Source organism: Hippocampus bargibanti, linkage group LG20 (assembly GCF_051943395.1).
Source record: "Hippocampus bargibanti isolate YZ-2025 linkage group LG20, ASM5194339v1, whole genome shotgun sequence".
NCBI classification, from domain to species: Eukaryota; Metazoa; Chordata; class Actinopteri; order Syngnathiformes; family Syngnathidae; genus Hippocampus; species Hippocampus bargibanti.
The window spans coordinates 6,779,033-6,796,295 of record NC_142753.1 but is presented as its reverse complement, the minus strand read 5'-3'; positions in this window follow the sequence as shown (position 1 = coordinate 6,796,295).

The window sequence follows — 17,263 nt, the reverse complement described above, 5'->3', positions numbered from 1 at the left end:
TTATTATTATTATTATAATAATATTATTATTATTATTATTAATAAAATCAAATTGTTGAGATTTACCCCCAAAATTAAAAAAATAATACATTTCTGATTGTGCGGACTTCATGTCTCAGAATTTTTGGGGACTTTTCCCAATAACTTTTCCAACTTGACCCCTCCCAATCCCAGAAAGCATCCGCTTTGTGGCTGGTTGCCATGGAAACCACCACTTCCATCCAGCCTGAGGAGATTTTCATTTTGGATATTGAAAGTAAAGCTTCAGCTGTTGCGTGAACGTGCAAAAATTGCACTTGCATATTAATTTATTTCACGTGTATTCCTACTGTATTTATTTTTTATTTGATTTATGATTCTTGAGCGTCTTTCTATGCTCTCTAGGGCCTTTGCGCTACTCTGCCATTTTTTTTCCTCATTTTGGAGTCGCCTCAAAAGCATTTACTGATGTTGAAGGAAAGGAGAATGACCCCCTTACCCCCCAAAAAATATGTAAATGGATCAAAGAATGACAATTAAAATCATTTTGCATACGTACTTTCTTTTGTACTTCTGGGCTGCAAATTTGCCTCCCACCGACAGGTGTCGCCAAAGTTTACCTGCGTGTGGAAGTTGAGCGCCGGGAATGTTTAGATTTTTTTCTGGATATTTTCTCCCACTTGTCATCTGCTTTTGACAAGGTTACATTTGCTGTCAGAACTCTTATTATCAACTGTGTCGTTTCCTTCCCACAAGTCGCCGCAATGTTGGCTAATCGCCTCCTCCTCTTTCCGCCGCTTCCTTCAGATTTACAGTAATCCAGTCCTCTCCTCCATGTGTGTGCGCAGATGTGCCCACATTTTGGGCATCTGCTCAAAACTTAAAGCCCAAAAATAACTAATGACTCTTTACCCCCCCAACCCCCCCCCCCAAAAAAAAGCAGAGCACTTATGTCATGCTGCAGATGAACACACACACACACACACACACACACACACACACACACACACACACACACACATATAAAAGAAATCAAAGGAAGCCTTAATGGTAGTTAAAAATACACATGGCTAAACCTGATGCCTGCTTTGTAAACAAGACTTAAAAAATGAAAATCCTCCACTGAAAATACTCAAGTGAGAGTCAAGTTAAAGTCAGCTTTATTGTCAAATATGCTAATATGCATGACATCCAGCACAGATGAAATGACTGTCCTCTCTGACCCAGCATGCAAGGCACTTATGATGACTTTAACAAACATAATAAACATGAAAACACTTTGAGTCAAATATTCCAAGTACTGTATCTTGAAAGTGTCGCACGGGTGCCGATAAAGCGCTGGCCATGGCCTCTGGCAATGGTTTTCTTTCCCTTCCACAAGGGACCAGCATTTCCCCTTTTTCCATGTTAGCGCTTTGTTCCAGCTTCAGCTGTTGTTAAAGCGCTATATAAACCAATATATTGCATTGTATTTTGTACATTCACCCCCATTTCAAGCTCATATAACTCCAGACCCATATCATTTAGGAATTAACTCTTTTTTTCTGATGAAATTAGAGTGTCTAAGGTTTCTTACGCTTCTATAAATGTTTATGTAATCCCAAAAGTCAATATTCTGTGGGTCCTGGAATTCAAGTGACAATGACAAAAACCCTGGCACTGGAGTGAACACATTTTTACACATCTGGCAGTGAATGAGTTAATACTTTTTTTAATACCAGAATAAAGCTTAATTGCACCCAATAAATATATATGTATATTGGGCTGGATTTACCATTGATCAACAATGTACAGTGTAGAATTATACGAGCATCTCGGGATAGTGGGAGGGGCCTGACGGGGGGGCAAGGGTGGGAGGTGGGTCATTGCATCTGCTGTGACCTGTGCTAAGCTGCTTTTATGAAATCATTGATTTTCCAGAGTGGGATCAAGTGGGGGTGAAATTTTCTGTATCCACACACACACACACACAAAATGACATTGTGGCATATTGTGGAATGTAAATTAATATGAGCAAAAGCATTTGTGTGGAGCAGCGTGCGCGCGCATGAACAATAGCGGAATCGACAGAGCACGGCTTCACTTGCCTTTGACAGAATGCCGCTGCCTACAGAACACGAGCGTCTTCGTATCCCCTCTAGGCAACTTGCCCGATTTCTACAAAGCCACATCAAATCACATTTGGATGATTTGGTGTTGTTGCTTCTTACATGTTTTTTTTTTCTTTCCTTCTTACTCTCACACCTGGCCGGTCCACTCCTGAAGCTCGTCATCAGCATCGCTTTCGACATGGCTGGCGAGTGATGTGTCCAATTGGCCTACGTGTCCACCTCTCTATTGGACAGCTGTCAATTTTAGCCACACTCATACCCGACTAGCCCCCTACCTGGTTATCCTCTCTTTAGATGCCTCGAGGCCATTAATAGGCCGTCTGCAGCTATGATGCGCTGCCTCCCATCCCCCTCCATGAGCCCACGAGCCAATATGGACTCCAGATTACTTACTTCTTAACTAATGTGTTTTTTTTTGCAGTCAAATGTCATGATCCGAACAAAGCTTAAATGTCGGCGTACTAAAGACCACTAAGAGAAATCCATCATATTCGATGGTGTCCATATGTGGCGAAGGGGGGGGGGGGGGGGGGGGGGGTCAGCGAAAGGCTGCAAACAGGCCATCCAGCTGTTGTGCCAGGTGTGGCAGCGAACGGCGAGGATTAGCCGTCGCTGAACATACCAGATAACCATTTGGGGAAGGCGGTGGAGGGAGGGCGGGGGGCGGGTCCTGTCGTGTTGGGGTGTCTGAAACACAAGGAAATAACCCGCGTCCGAGGAAAAAAATAATAATTCAGATTTTTTTTTGCGTTGACGTGGGTGTGTTTGAAAACTCGCAAGTTGGCTCAGTTGTGTGTTTTTGCGTTCAAAGTGGTAAACTAAACAAAAAAAAAAAATAGGCATGTACAAAATGAATCTGACACATGGCAAATTATTTTGAAGAGAAGAAGGAGACATCCATGACAGTTTAACAGTTTTGTCATGTTGGTAACCAAAGACGACAGCAAGCGTGCACCCGCTGACCCGACGTCGGTTGAGGGCATGGCGGGGTGGGGGGTTGAGGGGCTTTTACACAACTCGCACATGGCCAAGTTTGGCAAGTATACCCCCCCCCCCCTCCTAAAAGAAGGGTGGCAAATGCTTACTGTATGAATCCCAAGGGGGGTGCACCTGCCTGTTTCCAGAGTGGGGGCTGGGGAGGGCGGAGGCCCCCTTGAGGCAAAGGCTCTTTTGTCCCATCTTTTCACGAGTTCTGCTCGGCCGTGATGACGGACGGGCCCATTGTGGCGGACCGGCGCCATTCACGGCCTCTGATAAAGGCCCCCTTTCACATGCGCACCAGCCGCAGAAAGGCCACAGAGGCGACAAGTGGAATGTCCTCCGATGAGCAATGGCGAGCACTGGGAGGCTTGGGGGGGTTCTTTTTTGCCAATAAATACATAATTGATGATTATCAATCGGCGATGTAGTAATTGTGTTTTCTTGTACATGACCGAAGTCCATTTTGAGTTGTTTTTTTTTTGTGTTTTGGATTGGGTGCAGTTCCCTCGGTGACCACTTGATGGTGGCACACTTGAGTCGGAGGCGATGTCACTTTGAAAGAAGAAGGGAATATCACAACCGAGTTGTTCTTGCCAGTTGAGCGCCGTCTGCGATCCTCATGTTCTTTTTACAAGGTGCGACTTAGAGCTTTGTTTTTTGCAAATGCAGGCCCTGTCCAACTTTCTTGTCCACTAATCATGCTCTGGTTGAATATCTTTGTTCAAATTCGCTTGTATTGTTTTAAAAGAGCGCTTAAAAGCCTTAAAAAATAACGACCGCAAATGCTATTAAACTACACCTTCAGGCATGGGTGTCAAACCTGAGGCTCGGGGGCCAAATCTGGTCCGTCACTTCATTTTATGTGGCCCGAAAAAGCCACTGAAACATGGCAAATTCATGAATGCTTGCTAAAATGTGGACCAAAATGTCACATTCTCATATGTTTTATAAATGGTTTAATAATATAAATGTTTTAAATTCCAGAAGCTTTTTTTTCCTGGGTTTCATTGGCAGTGGCACTCCCGGTCACCGTGTGGCCAAAGATGTCTTCCGTAATTATGCATATTTATTTATTTATCGTGTGTAACCATGCAACTGAACCGAGCATGGGTTTTATTTTGTTTATTTATTTTTTGGTGTAGCTTAGGGAAGGAGAAGACATGGCCTTTAAAAAGAAAACGCACACCCAAAAATAGACCACAGCCGATCGTAAGCCAATTTTGGTGTTTTGCGATTTAAAAAGACGCTGTGATGATTTAAAGAGCGCTTTCATGTGTGTGTGTGGGGGGGGGGAGTCCATGCATGGGGCCGTGCAGTCTCTAAATTTAGATCCTCGAACGATAAAACGTGTCAAGCAGATTTTGTCCGACTATTTTTTCAGGAGGAAGCCTGGCGATGATGTCAGGGCAGTTCCCGCCGAGGTCACCTGCGGGCGTCATCCCGAAAAAGGATCGCGTTGATCCAAACGACACTTTTTGCCCCATTCGCTTCGGGCCTTCATCTATCGAGGTGAAAATGTCCATCGGTGAGGGTAGCAATTATGGGTGGGGCTTAAAGGGAGAGGCAAGAAGTGTTTGGAGGTTGTTTTTAGATGCGTCCGTGAGCACTGCAGCAGCGGCTAAGACAAAAAGAAATGCCGCAACTCTGACGTTGAGTGGCAGGACGAGAACGGACAATTGAGCCCGACACGTCCCGGAAGGATGCGTGGACTGCCGACTACAATCGGTCACGATAGGAAGAAGAAGCTTCATGAAGATGACGAAGCTTCAAGAAGAATAATCTTCAAAAAGAAGCTTCATGAAGAAGATGAAGTTTCAAGAAGCTTCAAGAATAAGTAGCTTCAAGAAGTCGCTTCTAGAAGTAGCTTTATGAAGATGACGAAGCTTCAAGAAGAAGAATGTTCCAAAAGGAGCTTCATGAAGAAGATGCTTTCAAGAGGATTTTTTAAGGAATAAGAAGTAGCTTCAAGAAGAAGAAGGTTCTAGAAGAAGCTTCAAGGAGAAGGTTCATGGAGATGATGAAGCTTCAAGAAGAAGAAGCTTCATGAAGAAGATGAAGTTTCAAGAAGAAGAAGAGAGTGCGATAATAAACGCTAGCGTGTCGCGCAAGACTGGAGCAGTTTGCCGGGCAGCGTTCATTCGCAACTTCCTCCGACTGTCCCATTTTGTCCGATATTTATGCCGATCGTTTCCTCACTGGCTCACAAACCCCCCACCCACCACCATCCCTCTCCAAATGTAAATGCAATTCACAAAAAGTCACATGAAGAATGCGCCTGAAAAGAAGAGCGGGGCGGGAAGTGGGAGGCGGGAGGCTCCGGGTTTTAAGTACAAATAGGGAACCACAACGGGCCCACCGCAGGCTGAAATACTATGATTTGGATTTTCCCAGAATAGCTCCCTTCAACCGGCCGGGAGGAGACCGAATAACATGGACGACTGCAGCGGCACGCAACGCCGCAACAACCAAGGACCGACGGTCACGCAGACGTACGACCGATCCCGTCCGTACGTCGTGACCCCCAAAGTGCCCGATGGTTGATTTTGAATGAAGCTTCGCCAAACATCACAACCCCAACTCAGTTCCAAAAGTCCAACAGATGAAAAATGTTCGACACGAATGCATTAGCCTTCATGCTAACGGCATGCTACGTTGGCTTGGGTTTGGCGTGACGGACATTTGAGGAATTGGGGTAGTGGGGGGGCGTCATGCTTGAAATTTTCTCTTGGGGGGCCGTTTTCCTACAAACTTTCACACTGGCGTTTCCTTTGGTTCCCAGCCGTGGTCTTTGCTGTCCTCTTTTGGTTCATAAATCTGTTTCCAGAAGCAATCGCGCCATTTATACGAGCGGCCGATATTTCCTCAAACAGCTGAAAGCAATGAGCCCGCCCAACGGGCCCTCTCGCACCTGGGACGATTTACGGCTTTGGACCGGCGGGATCGGCGCATCGCGATTGACCACACGGCGAGAAAGGCCAAAGAAAAGCTTTTGGAGTGTACGCGCCCGGTTTTGACGTGGACCAAGCTGCCCTTATTTGCGCGATGAAACGAAACCGGCGTGTAGCGCTTCACAATGTTGAGCCAACTCACGGAGAGCGAGCATCATCGTCGACCTTTTCAACGTAGCGGGAAATATTTCCGATGGCTTCTAGGCCGTTAGCGACAGCGGCGGCGGGTCAAGCGGAAGAAGTAGGTCAGCCCGAGAGTCAAAGTGGGTTACGCCAGTGGGGGTGGAAAATCGCGGCTGTCCTCATGAACACTCAGAAATCATTGATAACACTTGATATTACAGCTTTTCTTTGTCTTTTTTTTGGGTTGGTTCGCTTGTAACATCAGAATTCTGTTGCCACCCCCCAGATTAGTCTGATTGCCCCCAACCAAGAACGTCTGCTTCCGAGGAAGGTTCCTCTACGTCATCTCGTCGAAACGAAGCCCGGATGAGCTGGTAGGTCAAAATATCACCCAATTGAAAGACCCAAATTTGCCTTTACCGTATTTTCCAGTGTATAAGGCGCACGTCGGTGCGGGGAAAGGCCCGGGAGAGGGCAACCGGTAGAACTGAGTGCGAGGGTGTGTGTTGGGTGACCTCTTCTGGCTTCTCTGTTAGCAGGGAGAGCGATTTTTCAACAGCTCGCATGCGTGGGAAGCCGTGCGTATTTGGGTCAGCGGAAAGCGTGGGTGCAACCACAGTAATAAAAATTGATAATACGAAATATAAAATGATTCAATAACACTAAAAGTTATAAGATTTATAAATGAACTGTCAACATTTTGGTATATAATAGTATTCAATAGAATACCTTACTTAAAAACAACAGATTGATATCGTATACTATCCTGTTGTGTAAACGTCACGTCGGCCATCTTGAATGCATTTCGACTTACCACCGTTTAACTTACGACCGTTTTGTCGTAACGGTCGTAACTCGGATGTTATCTGTATAAGGCGCTCTGGACTATAAAGCGCACCATCAATGAATTCAAAGAGTTTTCCAAATATAATATATCAATGATCAAAGTTTTCCAAATATTCCGTAAGGTACACCAGAGTATAAGGAATCCTCCAATGAATTGTGTATTTTCATTTTTTTTCCATATATACAAAATGGTACAATCGCGCCATCTTACGTTCGTCTTGGCGGACCAGATCATAGATCGTACATAGCGTACCAATCGGCAGACAAATACCAAAATTGACATTTATTCCTTGATGGAGGAAGTCTTTAACCTCCTTCAACCATTGTAACCAGGGAGCAACAAAAATCTGTTTTGGGGGGGTTGTGGTCTGTTGATAGATAGAATTTTTGGGCACTTTTGTAACCTCCACAAAACCAATCGCTTCTTCTGCCTTCCCCTCCCCCAAAAAATGGCCGCAACCCTGCCTGTTTATGTCATTCTTCTCAAAGCAGGAAGTCATCATACGACTGCACAAACAAACACATATAGACACCTTTTTATTCCTATGAACTTCTCCTCATCGCCTTCCTGCATGTCTGTGCCCCCCACCCTCCAAAAAAATGCTGTAACCAGCGTATTTAATAGCGTCACCATTTTGTTGTTTCCATGTACAGTTGACCACATCACGCATTGATTCCTTTACAAAGGTCATTCCATGGGCAAAAAAAAAACACATTTGGCAAAGCATGATGTGAATAAATCATTCCGCTGACGGGAGGGATCTTTTAGTGGCTAAGATAAATAAATAAATAAATGGATCATCTGAGCTAATTACATTTGGTATGACTGTTTCCTGGCGCCCTCCCACCCCCCCATTCAGGATCAAAATATGCATGTCGTGTTCTAATAGCGTTTTGGAAATCGCACAGCGGCCATGCCTGTAAAGAAAAATCTTGCGGTTGGTGTAGCCGAGATTGAAACGGGCCGTGCATAACCACCGAGGACCCCCCTCCAGAGCACACAGGTTAGCCCTCACTGCCCTTCGTGCAGTGACTAAGAGAGCCATAAATCTATCTCTATCTATTTGAGTTATTCTGGGGTGAGTGGATGCTGAACGCCTAGCTAGCTATTTGCTATATATTCTATTAGGTATCTATTAGCTATCTGTTGTCTGTCTGTCTGGATGGCTATCTAGCTATCTATTATCAGTCTGGCCCGCTGGATAGCTATCTAGCTGACTAGCTATTAGCTATATGGCTGTCTAGCTAGCTATGTTTTAGCTAGCTGGCTCCAGGTTGAGTGAACGCTATTATTATTATTTATTTTTTTTTTTTTATTATTGTTATTTTTTTAAAATTATATTATAATTTATTATATCACCACTGTAATTAATCAGTCTGTGATTGAGATATTTTAAGGCTAGCTGAGAAGGCCTTGCAGGCCCTGATGGCCCACCACTGTCATTTGTGAATGACTTTGTGACTTTTCCGTCGCCCGTGTTTCTGATATTTTGCACTGCCAATGTGTTCCGTAATGTTTTTGCAACAATTGTAGTATGGCAATGCAAAAGCCGCCGACTTTGGGCTGGTGACCTTGTGTGTGCCAACCCCCCCCCCCCCCCCCCCCCCAAATTGACCATGTGCTGGATCTGTTGTCATCGATCAGACATGCGTTGACATAACGCCACGGGCAATTTATCGTATCATCTGATTTGTGCTTTTTCTGTCATGGTCGGTTTCATTTGCCCTGAGGGACTGTCTGCCCCCCCCCCCCCCCCCAAAAAAAAAAAAAATCCAGAGCATGTTTGGAAATGCTTCCTGCGTAAAATATGCCGTGTACAGAATAGAATGCGGGTCATTGTTCCCAAATTCACACAAATGTAGTCCAGTTCCAGTTTGCCTTCTGGTGTGACCGACCCCCTACCCACCCAAGAAACCGTGTCCCATTGTTGAATCTGCACCCAGCTATTTGCTTGTGAGCCGCCTTTATTTAGATGCAGTTTCTTGCGGTGCTGTGAGTTCTGTATTACACGGCGACTGTTTTGTTTGAGCGCTTTGTCATGCGGTCGCTCGCATGACAACGTTGGCCAAAAATGCCCTGTCGGCAAAAAAACTTTTTTTTTTTCTCCATGTTTCGCCTTTTTTATACGCTGCTGTGTCTGTCTAGACGGGACTTGTGATTTCTTTGAATTGTTTGTAGCAACATTTGTTACAAAACTTATTTTGATGCGTTCAGTGGGTTGGGAAAATGGTAGGAATTTTCACCATTTTAGGGTTAAAAATGGCGTCGATCAACAGGAAATTGCAGACGACAATCTTGATGTCGATAGAGATCATGAAAGGGAACCATAGAGGAACTTTTTGATGGGCGTGCGATGCGAAGAGTCTTTTGTCGGAATCGGGCGGCCAGACAAGTGGCGTCAATGTGCCAGGATGTGAGCGAGAACCCGTTGAAAAAAGGAGAGAGAGAGAGAGAGAGACAGAGAGAGAGAGAGAGAGAGCGGCGAGGGCCCCCGACCGCAATCCCGAACGCGTTGGGGTCGCGCTCCTTGCCAGCTGTGCGTTGCGGTGGACTGTGGGAGGACGCGCACACCTATACTTATGCGCACGATGAGGACATAGTTGGCTTGCGTGCGTGTTGGCGTGCACATGTGCGGGTGAAACAGGAAGAAGAAAAAAAACATCTTGCGTTTACTTTCCGTTCGTTCGGATTCGTGTCCTTGAACCTGCTTTCCCGTCTCTTTTCCTGAATGTGCGGGTATCGCAGACCCCGTGTGGCTTTTCAACGTGTACAGTGATACCTCGGCTTACGAACCCCTTCGCTTACGATCTTTCCGGTTTACGAACGTTAAATTTATGAACATTCTACCTTGGCATACAAACTTTTTTTCGGGATACACACGGAGCGCCACAATGAGAGATGTGTCGTTCGCGAACGACCCCGTTCTCCTAACAACAAAATGGCAGCCGACTGTTTTTGTCCTCTATTCCTCGCGCCCAGTCTTCAGTTAAAGCCACGTGATTGGTCAAGAACGCAGCAGTGAGGGGCTGGAGGTTACAGACAGAGAGAGAGAGAGCGAGGTCGTTAAACCTTAAAGAGACAGGCAGCCGACAGAGAGAGAATGAGCAAATGGATAGAAAACGGTGAAATTTGGACTCGTTTCAACTTTGTTTCAAAGGCAGAGTGTAGACTGCAAGGTTAAAAGATCCCATCAATCAGGCTCCACAAATAACCCACAAAGCTGATTCAAAGAGCTATCAACCCAGCTAAACAGAACACAATTGATTAGGAACTAGGTAAAATTATCACAGAGAAAGCACCTCCAAGGGATCATTCCTCAAGATGGTGAAAGAAGAAGGTTACGTTCCTCATCAAGTGTTTAATGCTGAGGAAACCGGCCACTCCATTCCATCAAGCCATCAACAACCATCACAACGGCAAATAAAATGACTTTATTATACAGTACAGTGTATTTCTTTAATTATAATACCATATCACATTTATTATACATAAAATAAAGTATATTTTGTGTAGTTTTAGAAAATTAAAAAGTAGAAAATTATGTTTTATGGGGACCTGGGAACGGATTATTCTCATTTTAATGGTTTCCTATGGGAAATTTTATTTTGGGATGCACACTTTTCACCTTACACACTCTGTCTGAGAACCAATTAAGTTCGTAAGCCAAGGTATCACTGTACTTCGGGTCGTGGTGTCACCCAAACAGTTGTCAGCCGCTCCCAATGGATCATTTCCATGTTTTTCCCCCATTTTGGGCCATGTCGTGCGACCAAAATTTCCCACCCCTGGAGTGTCGGCGTGTCCCCAAATAGAAACGGTGGCGCTGGAGGGCGCGGGTACCCTGTGTTTTGCTTCGGAGAAAGCGGCGCACCGCTTTATTTTTAACTCCGCCGGCGGGACGAGAGCAGGAAGTACGGCGAGCTAACGTCGGCCTTCCGACGCAACCATGCCATCCCTCTTTTTTCACGCTTCAGATGCACAACGCAACGCTATCATGGGAAATGTTGTTTTAGTTTTCAACCTGATTTCTGGAACGGATTATGGTCGAAAACCCCAGATTTGACTGTAGCTCCCGTCGCGTCCAATTTCTGCCATCGGTCTTTGACGCTTAGGGGGTTGGTTGTGCGAGTGGGTAGCATCTGGGCGGCAGATCTGCACGCGCTCATGTAAAAGAGGTTGCGCTGCTCGCGTCCTCTCATGGGACTTGCGCAGCTGGAGAAAAAAAAAGTGCGGACGGCGACTTTGCGTTTTCAAAAGAGCGTTTCGTTTTGCGCACCAAAATGGGGCTAGCGTTGCCCATCTTGTTGCTTTACGTCTAGTTTGTGGTGCTTTGTACCGATTGGCCTTTTGAAAGCTAACGCGGGGGACAAAACAAAATGGCTCGGCCTCTTTCGGAGGTGGTGGAGGCCAATTCCAAACTAATGACTTCATCTTATCTCATGGAAGAGGCGTGGCAGTGGAAAGGCCTGTTATCTTAAATGACTGTTTAAGTGAACCCCCCCCCCCCTACTCTAACCCCCTTTTCCCACCCACTCAGCACATGGGCAAAAGTGTGCCTCGCACGTGTCCCAAAAAGCTGCTGCCACCTGGGTGTTTGAATGCATCACAATGCTTTCAGTAATTGATTTGGACCTTTTTTGTTTTGTTTTTCTAAACTCTACCCCCGACCCTCTCCCTTGGGTCCTACTTCTTCCATGGCGTTCTCAATAGATAGCTGTAAAAAAAAAATCCATGGAGAAGTGTGCCATCCCTTGGTTTGGTTAACAGAAGGTCCTTGAATGCACCGTCATCATCATCATCACTTTTAAGTCACAGCAACCTCTGTTGTTTTTTTTGTTTTTTGTTTTTTGTCCAGGGGGGGCCGTAAAATCCCTTTAAGGAGTCTTCATTTGGGTTCCGCAGGGCGGTGGCCCCCTTCATATGGAAAAGAGGGAACAAGGCCTGTTATTGCCCGTACGAGAAGGAGCACCGAGCGGCACCATGTGTCGCTGTCAATGGAGGGTGGAGTAATTGCAATCAGCACATTTTTTTGGAGGGGGGGCTTTTTCTATTCAATGGCACACACATGTGACAGACCACACGCCCACGCAAAACCTGTGATGGGACCTAGTGAGATTTACACACGGTGTTGCGCATGTCATACAATGTACTGGGGACTTTTTTTAGGGCAGGTTGAGCATTTTTGTCATTTCTTGCGAAATAATTGGCAAATATTGATATAATTCAAGACAGGTGTTTCTTTTGATATATTTATTTGTCGTACTTGAACGTTTCGTCATGGAAATGAGCATTCTCGTGCCTTTGGTAGGGGGGTTTAATGGCACACTTGGCCCCCTTCTCCCTTTCACACAGTCATAAAAAAATGAAAGCCAACAGAAAGTCCAATTTGTCTGTGAGCGTCACCGTCGCCAGCTGTTGCTATGACATGTGACTGACGACCCCTCGAGGAAGGTCACCCCCCGCCCCCCTTTGGGGAGCTCATCACTTTAGCAAAGGTCTTGCTAAATAATAATACATTTCATTTATAAGAGCCTTTCAAAACTCTCAAGGACACTTTACAGTCACAGGATATTTTTTCTGCGGGTGAGCAGTGGCAACCACAGGCACCAGCGTTCACTCAACCTGGAAGCATGATTCTATACTGTAGCTAGCTAGGTAGCAAGCTAGCTAATAAACACAAAGAATAAACACAATATAGCATGATTATATACCATAGCTAGCTAGCTAGCTAGCTAATAAACGCAAAGAATAAACACAATATAGCATGATTTTATACCGTAGCTAGCAAGCTAGCTAATAAACACAAAGAATAAAAACAATATATCATGATTATATACCGTGGTTAGCTCGCTAGCTAATAAACACAAAGAATAAACACAATATAGCATGATTATCTACCGTAGCTAGCTAATGAACATAAAGAATAAACACAATATAGCATGATTAGATACCGTAGCTAGCTAGCAAGCTAATAAATGGAAAGAATCAACGCAATATAGCATGATTATATACCGTAGCTAGCTAGCTGGCTAATAAACACAATATAGCATGATTATATACCGTAGCTAGCTAGCTAACTGATAAACACAAAGAATATACACAATATAGCATGATTATATACCGTAGCTAGCTAGCTAATAAACACAAAGAATAAACACAATATAGCATGATTATATACCATAGCTAGCTAGCTAATAAACACAAAGAATAAACACAATATAGCATGATTATATACCGTAGCTAGCTAGCTAGCGAATAAACACAAAGAATATACACAATATAGCATGATTATATACCGTAGCTAGCTAGCTAATAAACACAAAGAATAAACACAATATAGCATGATTATATACCATAGTTAGCTAGCTAATAAACACAAAGAATAAACACAATATAGCACGATTATATACCGTAGATAGCTAGCTTGGTAGCTGATAAACACAAAGAATAATCAAATGTCTCCATGCTGGGACGAATCAAGGCACATAGCATGTAGCTATCAACCGTGTTATCAAAAAACACTGTAATGCCATTATGAATTATAATTATAGCATCACAGTGATTCCATGAATGAAGATGCAATAAAATTGAATCTAAGCACCAGGACTGCGTTGGATGTAAAGGCCACGCGCCAACATGCCCGCCTTGATTGGACTTGATGGCGGGATGACGACGCTCGGGTGCGTTTAGGCCAAAATGGAACAGCGTCTTGAAGTCTTTGTAAAATGGCGGCAGAGAAGCAGTGTCCAACCGTGGGTCTTCGAGCCAGAACGATGGCAGATTCGGACCGGTTTTTGTTGTTGTTATTGTTGTGCTGCAAACACAAATCCCCGGGTGGTCCCTCTTTGCCCGTCCGCCAACAGCCGAAGGGCTGCTCTGGGTTTTTTTTCATGTTAGCCCTCATGCATAATGAAGGAACCTTTGAGCCAGTCGGCTTCTTTCAGCGCGTCCGCCCTCGTCCGCCTATTGACATTGGAGTGTCAATCTTTTTTTTTTTCTTTCTCCTTTCTCCTGGCATTCTGTCCCGGGTGAAAGAAAAACTTGTTTGGCCATTCAACATGTGTTTCTCAGGGCTTTCCTCGCTTTCTCACACCATTTCTCCGTGCCTCCAAGGCCCCTATTGGAGAGGGAGGAACTTGTAAACACTCGAAGGCCGCTTCTCCCACAGCTTCCGAATGCAGCGTTTGGTTTGCGAGACATTCAGGCCTAATGTTGATTCTTCACTTACCAAGAAAAAAAAAAGCTTCACAGTAATCATCTGCCGCTGCTCTCCAAATCCGCCTTTTATGCGCCTCTTCCTCCTCGTAGAGCTTCTCGGGCGTCACTGGGATGGCGCATTATTCTTTCGTGAATGTTCAAGAGAATTGGACAGTCGATATTTGACACGTTTCCCGGAGATTTGACATTTTGCTTATTGTATACATATACTGGACTCTGTATATAGACATAGATAGATGGGTGGATGGATGGATAGATAGGTAGATATAGATTTATAGATATACAGTGATACCTCGGTTTACGAACCCCTTGGCTTACGAACTTTTCGGTTTACGAACATTAAATTTATGAAAATTTAACCTCGGCATACGAACTATTTTTCGGGATACACACGGAGTGCCACAATGTGTCGTTCACGAACGAGCCCGTTATCCGAACAAGAAAATGGCAGCCGACTTGTTTTTATCCTCTATTCCCCATCCCCAGTCTTTGATTTAAGCCACATGATTGGTCAAGAACGCAGCAGTGGGGGAGGGCGGGGGGGTTAAACATTAAAGAGACAGGCAGACGACAGAGAGAGAGTGAGAAATGGATAGAAAACCGTGAAATTTGGACTGTTTCAACTTTATTGATAGTTCAAAGGCAGAGTGTAGACTGCAAGGTTAAAATATCCCATCAATCTGGCTCCACGAATAACCCGCACAAGCCATCTGTACACTTGATGCCAAAAGCTATCAACCCAGCTAAACAGAACACAATTGATGAGGAACTAGATAAAATTATCGCGGAGAAAGCACCTACAAGGGATCATTCCTCAAGATGGTGAAAGAAGAAGGCTACGTTCCTCATCAAGTGTTTAATGCTGATGAAAGCGGCCACTCCATTCCATCAAGCCATCAACGACCATCACAAAGGTAAATAAAACACCTTTATTATACTGTACAGTTCATTTCTTTAATTATAATACCATAGCACATTTATTATACATAAAATAAGATATATTTTGTGTAGTTTTAAGGCTTATTTAGTAGAAAATTGTGTTTTATGGGGACCTGGGAACGGATTATTCTCATTTTAATGGTATCCTATGAAAAATACATTTTTGGGATACACACTTTTCGCCTTACACACTCTGTCTGGGAACCAATTAAGTTCATAAGCCAAGGTATCACTGTATATCAGCCCACCAAGTGAATGCTAATTCCACAAGAAAGAAGCCAATGAGACTCGATGTCACCATCTGACTGCGCTTGTTGTTGGCTCGACTGCGTATAGTGACCTTATTAAAAACATGTCTTTGTGAATAGCTTAGAAAGAAAAATGCAAGCACCATGATTGCATGGTTTGTTTGAACCCCTAAGCAAGCTCTGGAGAAACGGCAGTAATGCGCATTGAAATGCATGCATCCAAGCATGAAGAAGAAGCGCCTCGTCGTCACCTCGCCCTGTCAGCGACGCGCCGAGCCCCCGTTCCCATTTGCGCGTCCGCTGACATGGATAATGCGCTGGCCGTAATGCCCGCTCGGGTTTATTGAGTCGCGCTGCCAGAGGGGCGGGGGAGGGGGGAGTTGTCGTCGCGAAGCTTTTTCTTCTGGACGTGCCGTTTTATGGCCCTTGGCGTTTAAAGGCGCACGGACAACATCCAAGAATGGCCGCCTGTGTGGTGGGTTACTTTTCAAGAGTGGACAGCGTTGATGCTAATGCTAACTCATCATTGGTGAACAAATCCTGAGTGCAGGCTGTGTATCCATTTGCTTTAGAACAGGGGTCTCAAACTCACACCCTGCGGGCCAAATGCAGCCCCCGAAAAAATATTTTGTGGCCCGCCTTGATATGAAAGATTAATGTTAGTGCGGCCCGCATGATTGATATGAATGAAACTTGAGTGTGGAGCTGAACAAGTAGGCAAGAGAAGCAATGTTTAGCACAGTTCATGTTCAATATTTTCTTTATGTTAAGAAAGTTAAAGGTTACAGAACTGTGAATACAGACATTTGAAACTTTATTAAAATAATTAGTTTTCCGCTGTTTTTTTTTTCAGTCGTCTGTAACTGCCTTATGATCATGAAATTATTTTATTTATTTATTACTGGTTCATATATTTTTTGGGGATTGGATTGGATTTGCCTTTATTAGTCTCGCAGTGGAGACATTTACATTTCACAGCAGCAAAGTTATGGAAAGAAATGAAAGTAGAAAACTTTTATTCATTTTTTCATTTATTCGTTTAATTCATTTTTTGTGTGTTAAAAATAAAGATTTTGAGAACATTGGAATGTTTGATCTGTGATTTTCTTGTGGAAAAACCAATGCGGCCCGGCCTCACCCAGACTCTGCCTCCAACGGCCCCCGGATAAATTGAGTTTGAGAAGATTTGTTTCAAATCAAGAAAATGTCAATTCAAGAGTCCCTTGTAATTGGCCTTTCCTTTCGCGCCATGTAAACATCACGTCCAGGTCCTCCATTACTGCTGCAGAAGCTTGTTTTCACTTTCCTGCTGCCCGCCTCTCAACTTGGAACAATTATAGAAGAAGCTGTGGAGGCCTTTTGGCACACAAAGACAAACAAGGGGTGTCCCGTCGCCCTGTCATTACGCACCCGTCCCCAAATAACTGCGCCGCATATTTACGCAAAGTGCCCCGTTGCCTACGCTCGCTACCTGAGCGGCCTTGCAGCGCGCGCGACACTTGTTGCGAGTGGATGCTAGCGAGTGGATGCTAGCTCGGTAGGTGTGTAGGTGGATGGATGGATAGATAGATGGATAGGTAGATAGATAGATAGATAGATAGATAGATAGATAGATAGATAGATAGATAGATAGATAGATAGATAGATAGATAGATAGATAGATAGATAGATAGATAGATAGATAGATAGATAGATAGATAGATAGATAGATAGATAGATAGATAGATAGATAGATAGATAGATAGATAGATAGATAGATAGATAGATTTATTTTTTTGTGTGTTTATGTCTCGAAAGACCGATATTCCCCCAAATGCATCTGGATGAATTCTCCCGGAAGTCGCGCTTCTCGGACCGCCCTTCGATTGG